Raw genomic sequence first — 11648 nt, 5'->3', positions numbered from 1 at the left:
ATACATTCAAATAAGCCCTCTTCGCCCACTGCGCATATATACATATATTGTTTCAGTGCATGCACACAAATGCAAATAATTTCAGTATAAAACATCACAAAAGAAGTATGAAATAATGAATGGAATAAATCCTGATTAATATAGAAGCTGAGACTAGGTTAGAACTTGCTCATTGAGGTGCCAATCAAATACTGGCTGCTTGGAGCCACTAATATCCTTCCCTGGTTACCAGGATCTCTTAACCCAGTAGATTAGCACAGGATTATATGTCTGCATACTGTCTGTATGCTTTGCTGTGTGTGTGTGTGTGTGTGTGTGTGTGTGTGTGTGTGTGTGTGTGTGTGTGTGTGTGTGTGTGTGTGTGTGTGTGTGTGTGTGTGTGTGTGTGTGTGTGTGTGTGTGTGTGTGTGTGTGTGTATGTGTGTGTGTGTGTGTGTGTGTGTGTGTGTGTGTGTGTGTGTGTGTGTGTGTGTGTGTGTGTGTGCGTGTGTGTGTGTGTGCATCTTTGTGTAGTATGTGTGTTTGAGTTTGTGTGTGTATGTGTGTGTTTGTGTGTGAATGGCTGTGTATGGCATGAATGAATCCTGAGACTAATCGAGTTGACACGTTAAATAGAGATGCAATCAGAACATATTTGTGTTTTTCGTTCAATATATGATATTGTGTCATGTGAGCCTTGAACTACAATATACAACAAATGAAACATTTTGGAATATCCACTTGCCAATTCCAGATACTGGAATTGGCAAGGAGATAAGAAGCAACATGTTACCTTGCCCCAAAAGCTATTCTTATGGTCGCTTCAAAGCAATATCCACCCCATCGACTGTAGTCCGAGGTACATGGTCTGTCGCACCATGAATCACACGAGGAATCGTGCACTTTATAAACTCTAATGGTTTTCCTCTAAGGAGCTACTCCATCTTTATCTCATACTGTCAGCTGACCTCTGGGTTCAGCTGAAGATTGACGTAACCGCAAGCAGATTGTGAAGCCCCCGGCCTCACAGAGTTCACCCCCTGCCCGTTCTGGATCATTCTTCAGGATTAGTGTAATAAATGTGGTCAATAGCAGAATAAATGCAGATATGGTCTACTGGTTTATTGTACAGTGATCAAAAGGATGAGAGACAATAAAGGGACATCACATCTTCCTCACGCCCAAGACCTTACTCTGACTTACTGACTCTGGTGTATTCTCTGTGTCATCTACTCTCCTGTAACCTTCCCCCCCTCCTACCGCCTGTCACTCACTCAGCCTCCCGACCTTCACCCTCCTATCCCTCTCCTCCCCGAATCTCCCACTACCCCAATATCCCTTTCCCTCCACCCCCTGCTCTTTCACGATATTATACTCCGCCCCTCCCCCCCCTTTGATGTGAGTGTTGTGACCCCTGTGTACCAGATGCCCCTTGGCTCCCCAGCCTTATCCATACTCCACCCCCCCCCCCCCCCCCCCCCCCCCTCCCCTACAAGCTAGCAAGCTAGCAAGAAAGGGCCGGTCATTAGCCTTAATCCCCCTGATACTGCTTAAACACATGATGTATGTATCTGGACCTGGGGGCTGGGACACCCACCTAACCCCCAGCTCCACCACAACCACCACACCTAACCCCCTCGTATCACATCTTGATTCACCCCAAACATGTGTGTGTGTGTGTGTGTGTGTGTGTGTGTGTGTGTGTGTGTGTGTGTGTGTGTGTGTGTGTGTGTGTGTGTGTGTGTGTGTGTGTGTGTGTGTGTGTGTGTGTGTGTGTGTGTGTGTGTGTGTGTGTGTGTGTTGGGGGGAGTTGATGATGCAACGCGTTCCTTTAAACATTTAAAGAACAGGGTAAAGTTCAATCTAAAGTCGTGTGTGTATGTTTGTGTTTGTGTGTGTGTATGTGTGTGTATATGTGTGTGAGGGTGTGAATGTGTGAGTTTGTGTGTGTGAGTAGGGTGAGTGTGTGTCTGTATGTGTGTGTGTGTGTGTGTGTGTGTGTGTGTATGTGTGTGTGTGTGTGTGTGTGTGTGTGTGTGTGTGTGTGTGTGTGTGTGTGTGTGTGTGTGTGTGTGTGTGTGTGTGTGTGTCTGTGTGTGTGTGTGTGTGTGTGTGTGTGTGTGTGTATGTGTGTGTGTGTGTGTGTGTGTGTGTGTGTGTGTGTGTGTGTGTGTGTGTGTGTGTGTGTGTGTGTGTGTGTGTGTGTGTGTGTGTGTTTGTGTGTGTATGTGTGTGTGTGTGTGTGTGTGTGTGTGTGTGTGTGTGTGTGTGTGTGTGTGTGTGTGTGTGTGTGTGTGTGTGTGTGTGTGTGTGATAGACGATGCTTCACTGTGACACATAAAGGGATTATTTGGATTATGAGCATCTATCTCTCGCTGCGCCCAAAGAGTGATAGCTTGGGTGAGCGAGGATGAAAAGAAAAAGGGTTGTTTTAAGATAAATGATTGATGTTATGACCTTCACAGCTTCAGCGGCATGATCTGCTGAAAGAAACTGTCGCTCTGTGGGGAAGCGCTAGACTACTACGACATGATGTGAGTATTAAACCAATCAAAATAACTAAAAAGGTTTGGATAAGAAAGCCGCGATTAGACGAAACGCGGTCTGCAATACAGCTGGATGTGTGTGTTAACGTGTGTGTGTGTGTGTGTGTGTGTGTGTGTGTGTGTGTGTGTGTGTGTGTGTGTGTGTGTGTGTGTGTGTGTGTGTGTGTGTGTGTGTGTGTGTGTGTGTGTGTGTGTGTGTGTGTGTGTGTGCATGTGTGTGCGATGTGTGCGTGTGTTCATGTGTGTGTGTGTGCCTGTGTGTATGTGTGTCAGGCTCTGACCCCGCGTCGTATTGTAACTCTAGTGTAGCGAGAGAATTAAAACAAGTCATCACAGAGTGATGATGAGCCCTTGGCCTCAGGCAACCCCTTAAATGTGAAACCTAAACAAGCCATAGAGCGGCCATCAGCATGACGGAGGAGAACGACTGGAGAACAAGAGCATTCCCAGAGAGAAGGGGATTACTCTATGAAGATGTACCGAAAGAGTGTAGAGTCAAAAAGACAAATGGATGCTTCAGAAATAAAAAAATTCTAACGGATCCATCTTGGGATGTAGTCACAAACATATGCTTTTTTTCTTTAACAAAAGAAGGCAATACTTTATGGGAAAGTATATTTAAATTATGAATCATTTTTCTTCGGCTGAAGAATTAAAGCTGTGGAGAAAGAAAGAGCGTGGTACGGAGAGAGAGAGAGTTAACAAACAGAGACGAAGAGAGAATACGGGCTGTCCTTGACAGAGCAAAGATTTCTTACTGTAACACCCCTCTTAGTCCTGGGTTGTACTCTTTGTAGTACATAGCAGTAGTCTCTCTCTCTCTCTCTCTCTCTCTCTCTCTCTCTCTCTCTCTCTCTCTCTCTCTCTCTCTCTCTCTCTCTCTCTCTCTCTCTCTCCTTCTCTGTCTCTCCATCTGGTGCTAGTGGTGGTGTGTGTTGAGGTGAGGTGGTGGTGGTGGTGGTGGTGGTGGTGATGGTGGTTGTGATGGTGGTTGGGGTGGTCGTGGTGGTTGGGGTGGTGGTGTTGGTGGTGGTGGTGGTGGTGGTGGTGGTGGTGGTGGTGGTGGTGGAGGTGGTGGTGGTGGTGGTGGTGGTGGTGGTGGTGGGGGTGGTGGTGGTGGTGGTGGTTGGGGTGGTGGTGGTTGGGGTGGTGGTTGGGGTGGTGGTGGTGGTGGTTGGGGTGGTGGTTGGGGTGGTGGTGGTGGTGGTGCTGGTGGTGGTTGGGATGGTCGTTGTGGTGGCGGTTGGGGTGGTCGTGTTGGTGGTGGTGGTGGTGGTGGTGGTGGTGGTGGTGGTGGGGGTGGTGGTGGGGGTGGTGGTGGTGGTTGGGGTGGTGGTGGTTGGGGTGGTGGTTGGGGTGGTGGTGGTGGTGGTTGGGGTGGTGGTGGTGGTGGTGGTGGTGGTGGTGGTGGTGGTGGTGGTGGTGGTGGTGGTGGTGGTGCTGGTGCTGGTGCTGGTGGTGCTGGTGGTGCTGGTGGTGGTTGGGATGGTCGTTGTGGTGGCGGTTGGGGTGGTCGTGTTGGTGGTGGTGGTGGTGGTGGTGGTGGTGGTGGTGGTGGTGGTGGTGGTGGTGGTGGTGGTGCTGGTGCTGGTGGTGCTGGTGGTGGTTGGGATGGTCGTTGTGGTGGCGGTTGGGGTGGTCGTGTTGGTGGTGGTGGTGGTGGTGGTGTTGGTGTTGTTATGGTGTTGGTTGAGGTGAGGTGGGGGTGGTGGGGGTTGGGGTGGTTGTGGTGGTGGGGGTGGTGGTGGTGTTGGTGTTGTTATGGTGTTGGTCGAGGTGATGGGCATAGAGATGGAGGTTGGGGTGCAGGAGGTGGTGGTTTGGTTTTGAGGAGAGGAGCCCTTCTATCAGATAACCAACTTTTCTGGTGCATGTAAAGATGTGCTCTGTACCTACGCAGACGCGCATCCCTGTGTTGAGGCTTCTCTTCAGGGACCAGTGGAGAGACACCTGGTCCGACTCCCATCTATAGGTCCTTGAGGAGGGGGTGTAGCCTGGAGCGGGGGAGGGGGGCTTGTGGATGGAGGTAGGGCTGGCGGGTGGAGGATCGCTTTTCGAGTGCGGGGGGGGGGGGGGGGGGGGGGGGGTTGAGTTCACGTTGACGATGGCATTGGTGTTGATAGGGAGTGTGGGTGTGAGAGTGTCTCAGTGCCAGGGCAAAAGAACCAAGGCTGAGCAGTAGCAGTGGTGCTGGTACAGTAGCCGGGGCTGCTGGAACCCCTGGCTCTGTTCTACTCCCTGCAGCGGGTCCATGGTGGACCTCTGAGCCTTACACACGTTGAGATGAAACACTGACAGATGGGATGGAGAGTGCCACCGGATCCTGAACACCCCTGTTTCTTACAAGAACCAGATTATGGTGATGATTTTTATTTTTATTTTAAATCACTTAAAGGATATTGACTGTGTGACAGTAAGCTAAACCCATTTCAAGTAAGTGATGAGCAACTTGCCATCATTGGCACTCTATGACCGCTCTTCAGGACATTCGTTTTTTGACCATGGCAGTTCTGTACAAAGAAATTGAGTGTGGTTCAGGTCTGTTCAGTTTAAAGTAAAGGATTTCAAATAAGTCGACTTAGTTATACTTTACTGTATGGCATTTCAGTGGAAACTCTTTTGAATCAGAGCCAACATTAGTCAAAAGGTTATTTTAATCACAATGTCTTCATCCAACATGGAAAGAAATATCAAAGTCCTGGCATAGACAGGTCATTTTTTTGAAACAGAGAGGCCGGTCTTAACCCAAACCATTCTGAAGATAACAAAGACGGAGCGAAATTGTAGTATGTGCACCCCCCCCCCTCCCCCTAAAAAGGCGAATCATATCAGAATCTAAATGAATGGTTAACGTTGAAGCTGCCCATCTATCCCTGTCATGGGGGGGGGTACTATGTCTATACTGGGCCCAGTGGGGGGGGGGGGGGGGGTACAGCTGTCTCCCCATCATGGGGACTGATAAGAGGCTCTGGCCTGGCTCCTTCGGCCGTCTGTGGTGGGAGCGTCTGAGAGATTGGAGAGCTCTCTGTCTTCTCCATTCCTCTGGTCCACCTGGCCGCACCCCATATGGGACTGGTTTAAAAAGGGAGCCCCACTCTGCCTGAGAGCGGAACGCTGCTTTGTTTCAGCGTTTACATACATCATCCTACAGTCATCTTTGTGTTCATGCTATTCTCAAACCTTTTTCACAGTGTGTGCGCTCAATCATTTCCAGATTTATTGTTGATGGAAGGTTTAAAACTGAATTCCCATCAGGATTGTGTGAAACACCATCTTAATTCTTCCTGAGCGGTGATTGTTTTCGATTTTAAGACGTAAATGGGAAGTGACATTAAGGTCTGTTTTCATCCGTGAATTATGTTGTTTAACGACCCACTGATGACCTACCATGTCTTTAAATGTATATACAATGTGTATATGGTAACTATTTCACTCCCGTCAGGGCGACATGCGGCTCAGGAGGTAGAGCTGGTTGGCTGGGAACCGGAAGGTTGCTAGTTCCAGTGGCGAGGTCTCCCTGAGCAAGACACCTCCCCCTAAGGCGTGTGAATGCGTGCACGAATGGGCGAATGTGTGCATGAATTGCTCAATTGTAGGCAGTGCTGTAAAGCGCTATGAGTGGCAACTGGTGAGAAAAGCGCTTTAGAAATGCAGTCGATTGACCACGGCCATCCCTGTCCCTCGCTGCAGACGTAGGTCACCGTGGAGACGTCCGGCCATCTAGCGCTGCCCTCCAGCCTCTTGTTTCAGATCTATTCCCGGTCTTCGATGGAGCGCCGTCACAACATGTCGGCCGACTCCGCGCCCCTGCTGATCCAACAGCAGCAGGACGCAGCGGCTATGAATAACCTGATCACAGAACGCCGTCGATGGAGCAGGCTGGTGACAGGTGTATGGCTCCCCCCACCCCCTCACACACACTATGTATATGTATATATCTATACAGGTGAGTATCCCCCCCGCCCAGCCCAGTCAGAATAGGGCTTCACAACAGGGGGACTCTGTCAAGGAGGCGGGATCAATATGTTACCTGTGGAGGAACCGAACTCAGGAGAGACGGGGGCCCAAATCCCCCCCCCCCCCCCAACCCCTGACCCCCGATCCCACCTCCCCCTGTCCCTCAAAGAGCAGGAGACAGCAGGTCAATATGTCTGGAGGACGCAGTATGGGGGCCGGGACGTCGTGGGTCGGCTGCTCATGCGTGACAGTGCCAGCCTATACTCCCAGAAATGGATCAATTTACTTTCTCTCTGTCGCCATTGTTGTCGTTTTGTTGTTTTCCAATGTTATTGGTATGTATACACAAATCAATTACAAGGGAGATACTTATTTTTTTATCTTTGTGTTTATTTTGCATCAAAACAGATTATAAAATGAAGAGATGAAAAGAATGTAATTGAAAGTATACCGCTAGTGAGTTCATCGTGGACCAGGACGTCTGTGAACACTTCTTCTCCGTGGTGCATGTCTTTCTTTCTTCGCTGTTCAACGAGAGACACTCTGAGGTATCTGAGAGAGAGCAGACACCAACAGATCCTATGGAGGCAGCGTCTCCAGTCGATAGACGGCCACTCTCTCTGTTGTACTGGGTATTGATCGCCCTAAACGCAAGGGTGGTCTGGAGGATGCTCTTCAGAGGGGAAACAGCGTGTCTGGGGCCCCTTTGGTGTGGGGCCACAGACTCTCTCTTACCACCTGTGTTGTCATGCTCTCTCCCCCCTCCCTCTTCCTCTTTCCCCCTCCCTCTCTCTCTCTCCATCCTCCAGCCAACCAACCTCAGCACCTCGGCGGAGGCTGACGTGTGAATTCATGCCCGTCAATAACCCCCCCCCCCCCCGACGCACAGTGAGAGGGGCCCTGGGGGGGGGGAAACACTCGATATCTCCCCAGTAGCTTACAGCCACATCCATACCCCCCATGGCATTGTTTGGTCGCTTTGCTTTTCTTCTCTGTCTCATCCAGTGCTTCAGGGTTAGCGAACAACGGCACTTTACACAGGAGGGAAGGTCTTTAGTGATGAAATGTGTGTGCGTGCATGCGTATGTGTGCGTGCATGCATGTCTGAACTGAGCAACACAGGAAAGATAGATGCATCAGTCTACTGAGAGAAACTTGGACGCAACAGTTGAAATACAATAGGAACACCAAGAAACTTTTCGATAATCAATCTAAAGCTCATCTCTCAAACCCTAGAGAGTATAATCGAGATGGTCATCAGGTGTGATAGGAGAGAGAAAAACAATATTTGCCTGTACAAAGAGAGCAAAGGCACACACAAACATACACACAAACACACGACAATGTATGTAGCATCACAGGGTCTACTAGCTCTCTGAATCAGCTCCCCTTTTTCTTATCGCTGACAGCATATTTGGCTTTCCTAACAGCTTATTATCACCCTTTTCCAGAAAGGTCCGGCGTTTATGTGCGTGTCCGTGCGTGCATGCTTATGTGTGTGTGTGAGTGCATGTGTGTATTTGTGTGTGTGTGTGTGTGTTTGAGAGAAAGTGGATGCACGGGTATGGATGGGCCGGTTGTCTTTCAGTTGCTGGGAGTTGCTGGAGGTCTCATCCTAAAGCACGCGGGTACTTTGTCAAGATAAATGTTTACACAGAAGACTCATTTTAGTGAACCTCTAAAAGATCAAGTGTCGACATTTGCACACAGTGCGTTTTTGTAACCTATGGCGCAACCTAAAATACATTTTGATTGAAGTTGGGCTTTCCCGCAGGAATACTTTGATGAGTGCGAAATTGTTATTCTACAAAGGGGGAAACTTTAACTTGGCTCCAAGCAGCCTGGCTTTGAGCCACACTGTTCATCAGGCCTAGCTCTCAATGGCGCTGCCAACAGATTGTTGTTTAGTTATTAGTTTCCAATCCTATGGTCCTTTGACAAATGAGAAAGAATAAGAGAATGACATAATTACATATCTTAGCTGAGGTTCTATCAGGGAGGATGGCTGGGTACTCCGGGACGGTAAATGAGTAGAATGACTGATGAGCCAACGCACACACTGACAGGAATGAAAGTGTGTAAAGTTAAGACAATGTGCTACACACTTGTGAATACAGCCTGCAATAATCCTTTGGCCAGTGGCTCAATATATATACACACAGCCACTCGTACAGTTGTGTAAACATTAAATAAACAGGGACTTCTTTCTTGCATCAAAATGTACTTTTATTCCGAGATAATCATAGCTTCATCCAAACCCCAGGAATGATGTCCTCTGCTATGACCAATAAAGGTTGGTGAATTTCCTGACCATCATTGTCACTTGCATGTAAATAGCTTATGGCGTTGCTCATCGAGTTTATACATTCCTCACCAGGTAACCTACTCCTCGTTGTTTGGTCCAGAATGAGGATAAGATGGATGAGCTTCTGACAGCCCCCTCCCTTTGCTCTTCGGAAGACAGAGCTTTCTGTGTGTGTGTGTGTGTGTGTGTGTGTGTGTGTGTGTGTGTGTGTGTGTGTGTGTGTGTGTGTGTGTGTGTGTGTGTGTGTGTGTGTGTGTGTGTGTGTGTGTGTGTGTGTGTGTGTGTGCGTGCGTGCGTGCGTGCGTGTGTGCATATATATCGTGGAGGGAGAGAGAGTGAGTTTGTGCGTGTGTGTGTGTATCTCGGAGAGAGAGAGAGGGTGTATGCTGTATAAACTTGTCTGGAGAGACCCCAGGCCTGGGAGAGATAAAGACTCTCCTAGAATGTAAACACCCTCTGAAGTGGTGAGAGGGGCAGCTGTGGTTACCCACACACACACACACACACACACACACACACACACACACACACACACACACACACACACACACACACACACACACACACACACACACACACACACAGGGGCGGACTGGGACAAAAAATCGGCCCGGGCATTTTGAACCAGACCGGCCCACTAAATTCGATAACACACCTTTTCAGTCTTTTTGGTCTCTCGAATGTCTACACCAACCAGGCTTTTAGCTAGCAGGGCGTCTGCCCTATAGTCTACTAAAAAATAAGAAGAAATGGGACGCCCTACTTTTAGGCAGGACGGCCTAAAGACGCCCTATTTTTCTCCCGTTTTACCTGTTAACTTGGCTGAATGTGATCAAAGTTCACCGTTTCAGTCGCTTCAGTGCCCTAGCGAAGTCTAGAATCATACATATGCCCTGCCAATTAGAAAATAGCATTGCTGTATTCCCGCTACAACAACGTTACATCATGATTCCAACGAAACATTGATTCACGGGCTCGCAGAAGCTACAGAAGACAGCCGTCTCACCGCACGTCACTGAACCTACTACTTTATGAGTTCAACAAGAGTTTGTGTGTTAAGGTGGTGGTCTTAATTAATCTAAATTCAATACAATACACTATACATCATACACTTTAAAGTTGTGTAGAAAGTTGTTTCTTTTTGTTAAAGTTGTTACTTGAATTTTGTACCTTGTTGCCTAGTTTCAGTTACACTCACTGTTATTATGTATTAAATTACTAAACATATAAATAAATCTGTGTAATTGTAATATTACCTAAAAACTATCAAGTGCTGTACAAAAAATCCTAGCTAAAAGCCTGACTCCAACTGTGCAACTATTTTCCACATACCTTAAGCCATGCAATGAGTTAAAATCAATCAGTGAGAGTGGACGCATTATACACTTCCAAAAGGTGTTATTTATTAACAAAAAAAGTATACTCCACGTCCATCACAGTAATGGGTAGAGTTCATCCGACTGGGTGTGTACCTGCGTTTAATAGAAGACAAAGACGAAAAATAGAAGACAAAGACAAAGAATAGAGAAGAGAATAAATGATGGATCAGATGTTACTCTACTGTATCAAGAGTAGTACCCACTAAATTGTGAACTTACCCAGTCAAAAGGGAGCCTACTACTCATCCCACAAACATAGGGTTGGCATTTGGCGTTAGAAGCTATTCTCTAGCACAGGTGTTTTCAACTGGTTTTGTCCCAGCGACCACCATTAGACTATTTTTTCAATTTAACTTCAAAAGTACACGGAGGCTATGCTTAACTGCAAATGCTTGTCAACTTCACGCACGGGACTGTACATTCTGAATAATGCATGGCATGACGTTAGGGCGCAATGCATTAACATTAGCACTTCACAGGCTACCATAGACTGGATATGTGCAAGGCTAAATTATGACAGTGTGAATCTCATTTATAATATTAAACTATTGAATGTGATTTACCGAAAAATACCCCTGGACGGAGTATAGGGCTATCATAATTCGGTATCTGGACCGTGCACCAATAGGCTAACGGGTTAGCCCACCACTCAAACACACAACATTAGAGTGTAGGCTAACGGCTGGCTGTTTCAGAGTAGAGTAGGCTGAGGGCTAGCAACAGCTACAGACTTGTCTTGTATTTACAATGCAAACGAACTTGGCCATAGAACATAGGTCCTAAGTCAAACATATTTTAGAGACGTTTTAATTCATGATCAGTAAGCTTACCATAGGTCGTTGTATCGTATCGCCACCAGCATCACTGTCATCCACGGGAGCTGAGGATGGCCCTGCCGTGGCAAACATTTCTGATATTTTGCCACATTTGGCAGCATTGGCTTGAAGAGCAAGCCTCTTCTTGTCTCGCAGTTTCTCTGCACCCCCTTTTCTCTTTCTCTCCATTTTGGACTGGAGGATTCTCACGAAACGTGCGTTTCTGTGCACCGACCAAGCTAAAGGTAGAAGGTGTTGTGTGATATGATTGGATGAGCCCCTAGTCAGTACAGAAGACAGCCAATGGGCCGCAGACTAGCGTGCGCGTGTCAAGAATGTCAAGGCCATGGGCCACGCTGAGTTTGTTTACCGTCCTAATGCATTATGTAGGCAGGTCCAAATCGAAAGGGGTTGGTGTTGGGTCAGCCCAGGGGATGTGATTGGGCCAGCCCAGTGTCAATAGGGCCGCTGATGAACTACTTTCGTGGGCCAGCCGGTCAGACCATTATATGAAAAAAAAAAAAAAAAATCGGGACTATCGGCCCATATTGCACCTCGGCCCACCGGGCAAACGCCCGGTATGCCCGACGGCCAGTCCGCCCCTGCACACACACACACGAGCACACAAGCACACAAGCACGAACGCAAACTCACACTCACTCACGGC

At 48.0% G+C, this 11648-nt stretch overlaps 1 protein-coding gene across 1 annotated transcript in view; it reads left to right on the top strand.

The window, feature by feature from the left end:
- tbx5a (T-box transcription factor 5a) overlaps positions 1-1154 on the top strand; it is a 21301-nt gene extending 20147 nt beyond the window's left edge. Inside the window, exon 9 of the mRNA XM_056588681.1 lies at positions 1-1154. This exon is cut by the window's left edge and continues 1987 nt beyond it. The gene's annotated coding sequence lies outside the window, so the exon portion shown is untranslated.
- Positions 1155-11648: the final 10494 nt, after the last annotated feature.

The sequence above is a fragment of the Gadus chalcogrammus genome, chromosome 4 (genome assembly GCF_026213295.1).
Source record: "Gadus chalcogrammus isolate NIFS_2021 chromosome 4, NIFS_Gcha_1.0, whole genome shotgun sequence".
NCBI lineage: Eukaryota > Metazoa > Chordata > Actinopteri > Gadiformes > Gadidae > Gadus > Gadus chalcogrammus.
Note: the sequence above shows the minus strand (reverse complement) of the source record. Positions and strands in the feature narration are given on the sequence as shown.